General features: G+C 45.2%; 2 pseudogenes; both read left to right on the forward strand.

Moving 5' to 3' along the window:
* LOC144752497 (uncharacterized) overlaps positions 1–3016 on the forward strand; it is a 56177-nt pseudogene extending 53161 nt beyond the window's left edge.
* A 2125-nt stretch (positions 3017–5141) lies between these two features.
* LOC144752498 (uncharacterized) lies at positions 5142–10974 on the forward strand (annotated as a pseudogene).
* Positions 10975–13015: the final 2041 nt, after the last annotated feature.

A 13015-nucleotide genomic window follows, 5' to 3' on the forward strand; every position in this document is an offset into this window, starting at 1 on the left:
TAGGGAAAGCCTCAGAACAGTACTACATGCGCCAATGTAACGAAATAGGTACCTTCTACCACACATTGTGGGAATGTCGGGTTATCAAAAGATTCTGGACAACAGTAATGAGTACCATCACGGAGGTCAGCACCTACCCGGTCTCACCTGAACCCAAATGTTGTCTCTTGAATGTGTGGGAACCAACAGACTTAAACCATGCTGGACAAACCTGGGCAACACTGGGGATGATAATAGCTAAGCGAAATGTAGCTCAGAAATGAGAAAGGATGTGGGGTAAATGGAATGCCTATAGAGGAAATATATGTACCCCACCAGCAACAGACCGGGACCCAGAAGAGGAGATATAAAACTGTCACATCATACAGCGATAATGTAATGCTTATATTGTTGACCAAATGTGAGAATTGTGAAACCTATTGTGCAAATAATATGGACTGTAACGTACATGCTTTGTCAAATGTAAAAAACTTAAACGCAGATCTTTGTCCCTTAATAAAAAATGTTTTTAAAAAAAAAAGAATGTCATAAAGCAACATCAAATTTGCACATGTCTGGCCCAAATAGGGTACATTTGATATTCCAATGGTAGAACATATGGCCACCTTCCTTCAAAGCAAAATCAAGGGAAGTAAACTAGAGAAAAGGAAGACTAGAGAAAAGGAAGACCTATGGAAGGTTTTTTGTGAAACAAATATGAGAGAGTCAAAGTTAAATCTGAGACCCCCACCTCTCTATCTAGATGTGCAATTAAGTTTCGATACTACAAAGGTACGGGACATGTATATTGCACTCACTACCCACCTCTTCACATCTCACTACTATGGGATATACAGACCCCGAGTATAGCCCGCCATCAGAACCTTCTTCTAAACATAGAAAGTACGTTCATATATCTCCATGTCCTAGAACGGCTACTACTCTACGGGAGACGTTGGGTGGGGACAGTACTAAATATGTAGGGATGGTAGATGTCACATTTACACTTCATTTGGAGGATGAGATGTCCCCTACTAGGAAAGATGGGTGTGTACTTAATGAAGGGTCAAGGGACACACAGAGAATAGGTGGTGCTAGAAAACAGGAAGCTGTTTTGAGAAAAACATGTCTCACCATTAAAAATGAAACAAGAAGGGTAGCCTTCACACCAGAACATCCTTTCACAGGCTGCTGGAAGTTCATGTACCCAGGAGCAGAGGAGAATAGTGTAGGCAAGTGGGTCAAAATGCAGAAGGATAGACAGGCAGACCCAAAAGTAACAGTGGAGGGCCCCAAATGGGCCACATATGACTGAACAAAGAGTACCAGAGTACACAGTTCTTACACATAGCATCCTAGGGGAAGAAGATATGGGATCAGAAAAGTCTTACTAAGGATCAGAGGAAGCAGTCTCAGTATGCCTGTGAGGCAAAGAAAGAAATTCGGCAGGACAAGCTTTTCAAAGAGGTCACCTGAACTAAGGAGATTAGCATTTAATGGTGCGCACGCATGCCCATATGGGAGAAAGGGAAAATTTGGCATAGCAGTAAATATGACACTGAGGAAAGATCTGGCACGTGCACTCCCTGTGTGTCCAAGCAATGATTTGACTCCCAGTGAAACTATACTCCAACATGAGAAGGGTTGGCGTAATGTTGTCCATTTTAATGACAACCAATTGGGTTGGACAGAAGGATTGACATCATAGATGATACCATGGCTGCAAGAGGGTTCATTTGAACCCCAAGAAATGGCAAATGCAGAGGACGTACAGGATCCTTATTGGAGCTACCCATATATGCAAGAAAGTCTCAGAGTGTGGCAAAGGTGTGCGTGTAAGTATGAGTCTTGTTGCCCTACTGGCCATAGGACTACAGTCCAGACACCAATACCCTTCATAATTAAAGGCCCAGGGGATATTTATAGCCCCAAATGGACAAAAAAAACCTTACATAACAGTTGCCACCACTCGCTAAGGTGGCTGGGCAATAGATAGCAGCTTTAGAAAAACATACTGCAGGGATTGCTCTTTCAATAGGGGAACATTAAGAGCTACAGGAGATGAGACAGACACACTGTTCACAAAGGCAGGAATAGAGGAGGTGACATTGACCAACCCGAAATATGATGGGTCACCCTTTAACAGAGTAAGGGGAATTGTTTGGAAACAATTGAGGAAAATGTATCCAGACAGGCCATACATTGGGTCTCTTATGACACAGGAAATCCAGCCTAAATCCTCAGCAGAATGAAGGAAAATGGACACAAGAAGTAGGGGAGCGTTTGGAGTGACTGGACAGAATGCAATACTGTTTTATAACATAGTGAAAAAGGGTATACTAGCTGAAGTGTAGAACACATTAGATAATATAGTGGCCTTAGATACCAAACCATGGACAGAGATACAGGTAAGTATAATATGTTTCTGTAAGAAGAGACGGGAAAAGAAAATAATTGAGAAAGACAAAATGGAGAAAGCAGCAGCTAAATTGGTCCAGGAGAGCTTGGCCTAGAAAGCAGAGGGGGGAATTGCCAATGCCACCACCCAGCTAGCTGCAGTTTCCTCTGGGCATCCAGATACAACCCAACCAGTATGTCCAGAGAAGCAACAACAGAATGCTGGAAGAAAATGGCATGGAAGGTTTTGGGGAAATTGAGTGTTCACATTCTGGAGTGGACTTACATGCCTATGTTGCAAGATGCCAGGACATTTCATTAAAGATTGTAGGTTCAAAAAGGAAGATGAACTTAACAACCTGACAAGGGTGACATATGGCCAACAAATGGCACCACCTGGTGGTATTGTGGCACAACTTGCCATGAGTCCTCAGGTGATATACCTCCCACAGCCCCAAATGCAATTGTCACCTTAACCACAGATACAGCCCCAGCAGTTAGAGCAACCCTGCCTCAAATGCAGTACAGACCACAACAGACAGTGAAGCTCACCTTGAAGCACTGGAACTCACAAGGAGGGGTAATTGTCAGGGGAGGGAACACATTCCAGTAAAATTACATGGGAGTACATGCCCAATGAAGGTGCTTGTAGAGTAGTCTCATGTGTCCAGTCTTATTGATGACCCACCGCCTGGCGAGGAACCCACTGTGATGGTAGCCAATAAATGACAAGGAGTATATCTTTCTCATCGACACTGGGGCCACTATGTCTTGTATCCTTGAGAAGGGGCTCCAATTGTCAAATTCATCAATGGACACGGAGGTTCTTCAGGGCTATAATGAAGGTTCCGTTCTCTAAACCTGCGGAGATGGGGAGGTGTGTTGCCGGCTGTCTCTTATTCTCCCCAAATGCCCAAGCTATCCTGCCAAGACGTGATCTCATGTCAAAGTTAAATATGTCTATTGACTTTGAAGAGGATAGATCTATGATATGTTCAATACCAGGAGTATCTTGTACATGCACCCACAGACCTTTTAGCCTTCACTAAAGCAGTGTACACTATCATAGCAGACACACCAGAATTGATAGGGAAATTAGTTGAATTACCTAAGAACTTTCTCTTCCGAAGACAGGGCCCTTATTCTGAAGCATTAGACAAAGACTTCATTCTGGAAATAGAGGCTCTGGAAGTGTCTCCCGCTTATGGGACACTGATGACAAGTGACCACACCTTTACAATATGGGCATATGTCATCTTTCATGATCTCAACATGCAGGTGGAAGACATTTAAGATGACCAGTTGTTTGTTAATGACCTCAGAGGAACAGAGATTGTTTTCCATGACAGTACACCCCTACGCACCACACTGGAGGCCTGCTGAACCAAGAAACCTCTCTAGCACAATCAAAGACAATGACCTTGATTAGGTACCCTCTAATTTGTGGATAAAAGACCCCCATAATGAAGGCCCCATCCGCTCAGCAGTACCATTTAGAATAACCATGAAGGAATGAGCAATACTGACAAGAGTGAGACAATATCCTCTGTCCAAAGAATCTGAGGAGGGCATTTTGCCCATTATACATGCACTGGTGGAGCAGGGAGTCATCTACCCAGGTATATCCCCCTGCAACACCCCAATTTACCCCGTCAAGAAGACCAAGGCCAACTTGTGGTGTATTGATTCAAGACCTGCATTCCCTTACTGACATAGTGATACCAGAAATCCCTGTAGTGCCCTACCCTTCTGTCATCCTCACCAATGTACCCCTAGTTGCTAAATACTTTTCAATCATAAACTTAAAGAATGCATTCTTTAGCATTTCCCTGCGCCCAGACAGTCACTATTCAACCGCATTTCCCTACAGCAGTTCTCCAAACCTCCTTTCTCGATTACCTCAAGAGTACCATGAGACCCCTAGCATCTTTAATAGGACCGTCAAGAAGACCTCACCAATTTTCAATGTGACAGCATAGTGTTGCAGTATGTCGATGACCAATTGATCTGTAGTCCGGCAGAAGAACAGTGTAGAAAAGACACTGTGTCCCTGTTGTGCACTCTTGCTCAACAAGGATACAAGGTGGACAGGGACAAATTACAGTACTGTCACGAAGAAGTTCAATACTTGGGACACCTGCTGTCAGCCTCTGGCCACCGAGTTACACCCAAAAGATCAGCATCTAGCCAAAAGATGACAGAACCTGAGACTGTGAAAGGAATGCACACATTTCTGGGCTTATGTTATTATGTCAAACAATGGGTTTTTAATTAAAGTACTTTAATATCCCCAATTGCATCTATCAAACAGGCTAAAACACGGATAGTCAGGATAACAAGTACTAAAGATATTAAACAAAAATTTAGCAAGTTAAAAACAGAGATAACAAATGCACACAGAGATAACAAATGCACCAGTATTAGGAACACCAGACCACAATAAAGAGTTTTTCCTGAATTGCCACCGAAATGGGCAGTTGATGATAGCTGTTCTGACCCAAAAGTATCCTTTAGGCCACAAACCAATTGTGTATTTTAGTGGCTTACTTGATTCTGTCATGAAAGGCCATTACCCTTGTGAAGAAGTGCTAGCTACAGCAGCCTTTGTAGTCGAAAAAGGTGCTCCCATTGTCATGGATGCACCTCTGACACTGTATGCTGAACATGCAGTGTTTGCAATAATTTAGAACGCTAAAACAACACTGAAAACACAGAGTATCAAGCTGTGAAATAATATTATCAATGCCATCCCTGAAGGTAGTTAAATGTCACACAGTAAACCCTGCTACCTTCTCTGCACGCCCATTTCAGACACAGACGATGATGTCCATGACTGGGCCACATATACTCCAGATGAGTGTAGCCAAGCAACAGAAGACCCCCTTCCATGTAGCATTGTATATTTTGTGGATGGGTCTTCCACAATAGATCAGAATACAGGAGTAAGACATACAGGTGCTGCAGTGGTCAGAGCGATGCAGCATGACTCCTCAGACACACTATAGATAACAGAACAGATACCTTTGCCACCCCAGTATTCAGCCCAAGTTTATGCATTAGTAGCTTTAGTGGCGGTTGTCAAACAAGGGGATGGAGAAATAATAACAGTATACTCTGATTCAGCCTATTTTACCACAGCAATGCAATCTAGCATCATGCAGTGGAGCAGACATGGATTCCTCAAGTCTGAAAGAAGTCCCGTCATGCACCGTCCCCTTTTGGAGGACTTAAAAACAAGACTTAACAATGCAACATGTAGTCGCATTGGTGAAGTATGCAGCCCACACAAGTGCTCAGAATTTTTTTACCTGGAGAAATGTCCTGGCTGATTGGGCAGCCAAAGATGCAGCAAAGCGCCCCCTTAGTGACACACACACCACAGTTTTAATAGCTAGCGACACATCAACACCATCAGACCTTTTGGTTGCATCAAATAATTACACGGAGACAGCTTATCTGCACCTTAGGGAGATACAAGAACGTGCCCTAAGAGCATGAGAAACAGTTGTGGGAAGCTAGAGTATGCACACAGACAGGAACAGATTTAATATATAGACAGATATAAACAGGAAAGCCTGTCATGTCCCAAGCATTGTTACTGATAGCTCTAAACCAGTTACATCATCCTTCACATACTGCCAGAGACAACATGTCACTCCAAATACACCAAGATTGGTTTGTCCCCAACATACATGAGATGATTAAAATGTACATATACACCTGTACGGTGTGCCAGCATTATTCACCAAAGCGGTACAAAAGGGGGTGGTGATGGACGGAGCATCTGAACCAATCAAACACTCACACCCAGTCAAAAGATCTGGGTTTGACCCATCACCGTTCTTTAGCCCACTCTGCCACCCCAGTTCAGACATGGCTATATGCAAATCAGTCTGACCCTGTGCCTCATGGGAACAGTCCAGCCCGAACTGCAAAACCATGCCTTCCCTGGACCGGAAACAAGCTTCAGAGGACCGGTTTCTGGCATTCCAACCGTCTTCAGGCCTGCTTGCTTGAATCCATTGGCAAAGTGAGCAAGGGACTCACGTCTGAGCATACCCTGCCACACTTATGGCGGCCAAAGCGGTACAAAAGGGGGTGGTGATGGACGGAGCATCTGAACCAATCAAACACTCACACCCAGTCAAAAGATCTGGGTTTGATCCATCACCGTTCTTTAGCCCACTCTGCCACCCCAGTTCAGACATGGCTATATGCAAATCAGTCTGACCCTGTGCCTCATGGGAACAGTCCAGCCCGAACTGCCAAGCCATGCCTTCCCTGGACCGGAAACAAGCTTCCGAGGACCGGTTTCTGGCATTCCACCACTGGAGTCAAGCTATCCTGGCTGAAGGCGGCTGATAGCCAGAAACCGGTCCTAGGATGCTTGATTCCGGTCCAGGAAAGACATGGCTTGGCAGTTCGGGCTGGACTGTTCCCATGAGGCACAGGGTCAAGGCTGATTTGCATATGGCCATGTCTGAACTGGGGTGGTGTGGAGTGCAAAAAAACGATGGATTTAGGCCCAGATCTCTGTACTGGGGTGAATGTATGACATTGTTTTGCCTTCTGTCCATCAACAGTTGGTTTTGCATTTGTCACCCTGAGTGGGATGGGTATGCTCAGACGTGAGTCCCATGCTCTTCACACCACTGGAGTCAAGCTATCCTGGCTGAAGACGGCTGATAGCCAGAAACCGGTCCTAGGATGCTTGATTCCAGTCCAGGAAAGACATGGCTTGGCAGTTCGGGCTGGACTGTTCCCATGAGGCACAGGGTCAAGGCTGATTTGCATATGGCCATGTCTGAACTGGGGTGGTGTGGAGTGCAAAAAAACGATAGATTTAGGCCCAGATCTCTGTACTGGGGTGAATGTATGACATTGTTCTGCATTCTGTCCATCAACTGTTGGTTTAGCATTATTCACCAAGTCCTCCCATTAAGGTGAAAGCTTCTACAATATTCCGATCACATGGACTGTTTAAGGAACTGCACATTGACTGCATTGATATGATTATCAGATGTAACATTTACTGCTACCTCATAGTTGTAGTCTGCCCATTCTCAAAGTGGCTCAAAGCAGGACATTTTGTCCACTGTGATGCCAAGTCTACTGATATTTTTATGATCTGCGAGGTAATATCCTGGAGGGGCATTCTTGAGGGGATCAGATCCGACAATAGCACCCACTTTGTAAATAATATCTTCTCCCATCTCACCACCTTGTTGGGAATAATGCATAAACTGCCCTCAGCTTATCATCCCCAAAGCAATGGTATTGTGGAGTGCCTTAATGGCCTACTCAAGTATAAAATAAGTAAACTGTGTGTGACATTTAAAAAGAAAATGCTGTACAGTCTCCCTCTAGCACTGTTTACCTTGAGAAACACTACAGGATCAGAACACCATTTGACTCCTCATCAGATTATATCAGGCACAACAGTGAGCACATCTGTGCCATCAACTAGGCATAAGTTGGAGACTGAGAGTTCACCTGAAGTTGTACAAACTGAAATGAATGTATATATGTCTAAGTTAAAAAAGATTACAAAGTTCTTCTCTAACTAGGTCACACGTACAACCGACAACCACGCCCACACACCTTCTGTAGATGACCAACAAACTCTATTGCATTTGGTTTACATCCGAAAGTTTGGGCAAAAGTGGAAGGATATCAGATTTAATGGACCCTTCCACATGACTGAAAGAACGATTACAGTGGTAAAAGCCACAAAACCTGATTCATCTGACAGACGTCATCTAGCCCCGACCATGCCATCCATCCCTTTGGACACTGAACAGGAAAAAGAGGGGCTAGAACAGGAGAAGCAACATGAGTAAAGCCGTCCTCTATCATTGTCACCAATGCTGTTTAACATATATGTCACCCCTCTGGCAAGATTAATCAAAGATCATGGTCTCACCTTAGTCTCTTATGCAGATGATACCCAGATAGTGGTATCAGTCACGCAAAGGGTGGACGTCACTGCTGTCAGGTTCCGTAACTGTCTAACTGCAGTCATGGCCTGGATGAACACAAACTTTCTAAAACTCAATACTGAAAAGACTGAGGTCATCGAGTTTGGGCAGAGTCCTTCTGTATAGAGCCAACTATGGTGGCCCTCCGAGGCTGGGAACTGTCCTATTCCTGTGACTAAGGCCAGAAACCTCTGATTCATGTTCGAAAATGTACTCAAGCTGGCAAAACGAATCAATGAAATATCTTCCACCTGCTTCTTTACTCTGAAAGTATTGTGCAAAATCCTGCCATTTATCCCACTAACCCTTAAGAAAACGGTTATTGGAGCTCTTGTCCTTTCAAGAATTGATTATGACAACACCTTATACCTGGGAACAGATAAAGGCCAGATTGCCAAACTGCAGTCCTTACAGAATGTGGCAGCTCCCATGCTGTTAGATCTCCCTAAACATCATCCCAAGTCTGCCAGTATTAAACAGCTTAATTGACTCTCAGACCGGCAGCAAGTGGATTTCAAAGCCCTCTGTCTAGTACATAAGGCTCTTTATGGAGGGGGAGCCAAGGACATTCAACACTTATTTTCCTGGTATACGCTGCAACACAGTTTTAGGTCAGCCAACACAGGACTCCTACTGGTCCCTAAGATGAAAAAAAGCCAGATGGGGTGGCAAGAGCTTCTCCCACGAGCAGTCAAACTCTGGAATTCCCTCCCGTCCACGACTAGACTACAATCGAATAGGTCTATTTTTAGGAAACTGACAAAGACCTGGCTTTTTCCCTAAGCTATTAGGTTGGTGAGCATGGGCATCGGTATCTACTCACCTCAACGCCAAGACGCCTCTGCAATCGCACGCTTTACAATTTTATCAGTCAGTCAAACAATAGACAATACTTCTTTTAAGCCGTTTATTATTTGTTTGTTTTTCCTTCTAGGTAAATTAATAATGCTATTCTTAGCTCTAGTGCATTTTTATTCCTTTGATCCTACATCAACTATTACACGCATGTGCAGAACTGTTGATAAAGATACTGACCATCACCCTCTCCATACTGCTTTATTTGAGAATATGTGGTTCCAGCAGCACATGTATAGCATATACACATCCGCATCCAACACCAGCTGTTATGTATGCTCCCTCATCCCCCATGCTGCTGCAGTGGACAGATTGCATCTCCCTAAAGAGGTATCCCTAAATATTACTCACTGTCTCCTGCACCTCTTTTATGCAGAACATAAGCGCAGCTACAACTAACTCGTGCCAGCGCAGTAACTGCACGAGTTAACGCAACTAGATTTGACACCACCCTTGAAGTCCTGACAGAAAACCAAGAGATAAAGGAAGAGATATCTTGAATGAAGAAGGCAGGGCAAAAGAGGGCTCACACAGAGTGGGCAAAAGGGGTATTACACCGAGGAATGTTTGGAAAGACTTGCCCATCGTTTGACAGTAGTGACTATTTAGTTAACCCTCTACCCCCTGATTGGGTGAGCAGACCATGTCTTAGCATTACAGGATTAGTTATTGCCCATGACAAATGGCACACTGGAGCCAAGCTCACGTGTAGAGTAATATCATTATGGGATGGTACCAAGACAAATTGTCACCTAAGATTTGATAAGATAATAGGCCAAAGTCAAGAAATTTGGGATGCAAACATACAGAGATATACATGGACAGGAATTAGCAAGCACACTAGAACAGGAATGAAATGAACACAATTTACTTTTGTTTCAGAGTAAATGAGACAGTAAAGGTGGGGAGCAACCTCAACTGCAAGATCACCACCTACAATGATGATATGCAGGGCAGCACCTCCAACCTGATAGATCACTATTGGATGTCTGTAGCCCGGCTTCCTGTGCAACTACCCCTGAACTGGAATGGCCTCTACTCCCTTCATGATTCTATCCTGGTGATACCAGGTGTGAGTATCTCCCAGTTATCTGACTATCCCATGGGCTGTCCAAGAGCCGTGTTTAATCAGCACCAGACAAAAAGAACTGCATAATACTATGGTACTGCAGTTTGGAAAGACGTCCCAAAGAATAAAGACTATTCAACAATGCCCATCTCTTTTTTGGGAGCATCCTACCATTAGTTCAGGCAAAAGCGACTGCCTGCTGGCTGTAAATGACACATTGAGAGTTAGTGAAGACAATCAATGCAACTGAAGATGGATTCAATGCTATCAAGGAAGAACTCCGAGCCCTTAGACTGATGGTAATGCAGCACAGAAATGTACTGGACTTAATGACAGCCATGGGAGGAGGTGGTTTGTAAGAAGTTCGGGTTGGCTTGCTGTACTTATGGGCTGGACAATGATGCGGATAATGGGACATTGACTGAGGCCATTCAGACATTGCATGACCTACACAAGAAAATGGTTGATGAAGGGGGTGCCCCTGACGGGTGGTTCAAGGCCTGGTTTGAATTGGTGCCATCCTGGATGTTTGGGTTGTTTAAGGCCTTGTTGCCTTTTCTTGTGATATTGCTCTTGACATGCCTTATTTTTCAGGTAATAATAGCATGCTGTAAAAGGATGAAAGCTAAAATTGGAGGAGCCTTCATGGTTAGGAAAAGTGCTAAGGATGTCGAGGGAAAGAGTAGTGAGATGTAGTGGAGTGGGTGTAGCGGGCCGGAAAAACAGGCGAGGAGGCCGTATGTAATGGGCAATAGTTTGCTTTTATTACGGCTGTACAGTACAGAGAGCTCCAAGAGGCGGAAGATGTAGCTCCAGGCGATGGTCTCTGGGTCGGTGCTTCTCTTGGTACTCGGCGTCCAGCGATGGTCCGGGGAAGGTTCCGGTGACGGGGAGGTTCCCAGGAGGACCGGAAGAGAGGAAAAACAAGGGACCGTTAGTCCTATCCAGCAAGTACCGAGACTCAACTGTTTACCGACACCCGGGTTGTGCAGGAAGGGGCGGAAAGCGACAGTGCGGGAAGGAAGGTACCGGGAGGACGGAATACAGGTCGGGAAGATAGAGAGGGTGCTGGGGTGGGGCGTGAGAGGGACGGAAGGGGTCTTCGAGTGAAGTGCTGTATACTTATAATACAGTGCAGGGGCGGTGAGACTATGGAGAGAGGGGATATGTACAGGGACTTTAACACGGACTCCTAATGAGTAGGGATAAAGGAGAAAAAAGGCACTCACGCGGTCCACCGTAACTCTCCTCCGAGTTACGGCCGCTCTCCAGCCACCTCCAAGGGACTCCACCACTCCTCGGTCCACACTTCGTCCTCGCACGTCTGTTCTCCTTCTCCGTCTCCAGCCAGAGGGTCCTGCCACGAAACTCCGACGACGTGTTGTGTTGAATCCCTGTTTTTATCCTGTGCTGGCTCTGCCTTTGGGGCGGGACTTCCGGGGTCTTTGTGATAAGGTTCCTCTGGCCCTGTCGTTCTGGTTGGTTCCTGTGGGAGAGAGAAGGGCGGGGTTTCGTTGGTGATGGCTGGTGTTCGGCTTCCTGCCTTGGTTGCGGCGTTTTCGCGTCTTGAAGACAGTCCCGGGGGTGCCGGACAAGGTACACGAGGGGGAGGGCGCCCTCCTGGTCGGGGTCGGGGAATCATCGCCTCACATGAGAATAAGATCATCCCCTAGTAGATGAGAAGGTGGGAAAAATAGTTGAAGAATCCTTTGCGGGGGACTGATGTAGGGAAATAATAGAAATACATTTTATAGACACATATACACATATAAAATCCCAAACCCCAATACAAACATTTCAGGTGAGGGATAGTTTGAAACCTCTGTAAGTAGTGAACTAATCCATCTGTGTCCGTTCCTGCTCACGACTCTGTTAGCGCTAGGACGCCTGAGGGTAACTATCACGCTCTACAAATCCTCTTTCTATTCTGTTCTATTCTATTCTACTAGCCTAGGCCTAACAAATGGATATGCTGAAAAAGATAACTATGGGTTCTATAAAAATGCATAGGTCATAGTGCACATTAGTTTTAGTAAACAAATATGAATGTTGCATGGTCAATTTAGCTGGGATAAAATACATAAATAGATTATATTTCTTGGCAGATACACTCTAGACAGGACATCAATAATTAGTATAGATATCACAGAAAAGGTCACCACATTTCTATATGGAAACAAACACAGTGAGAGGTCAACAGTAGAAATTGTTTTTGCATTGTCATTGAGCATTTAGCACAAGGTGTAAACATGCGTGGATTCTGCCTTAATGCAAGCCTGTTTAGAATATGTTAAAGTCAGATAGGCTGGGCTGGGCCAAATGACGTCAAGCAAGAGATAATCAAGTCTTTGCTGGGCGTGGCTAGCAGCTGAGCATGTAGGACGTGAGCCGGACTAGCTCCGTCTAAAAACCCCCGTTTTTGATATTTATCCTGCTATCTTGGCACCAAATAACCCCTTCCCTGACCATACTGGAAGAGGGGTATCTGCCGACCGAGAGAGAGAGAAGTTTCGATCTTAGAGAGCTGACTGGCGGTAACTCCGCTCTGGAGTGACGGTGAGGCCTGAAAACTGGAGGACATCCCCGGCCCACAGTGAAAACTTCGGCGGACCGGAAGTGCACTGGGATCAGGAGGGGTGCGGGCCCGCCCCCCCTCGGAACATAATAAACGGAAGCTCCGGCTGAAATACTACGGGGGTTGTGGAGCGCCCCCCCGCGTTCCCCTGTAATCGCTGGT

This window comes from Lissotriton helveticus, chromosome 5_1 (genome assembly GCF_964261635.1).
Source record: "Lissotriton helveticus chromosome 5_1, aLisHel1.1, whole genome shotgun sequence".
Classification (NCBI taxonomy): domain Eukaryota; kingdom Metazoa; phylum Chordata; class Amphibia; order Caudata; family Salamandridae; genus Lissotriton; species Lissotriton helveticus.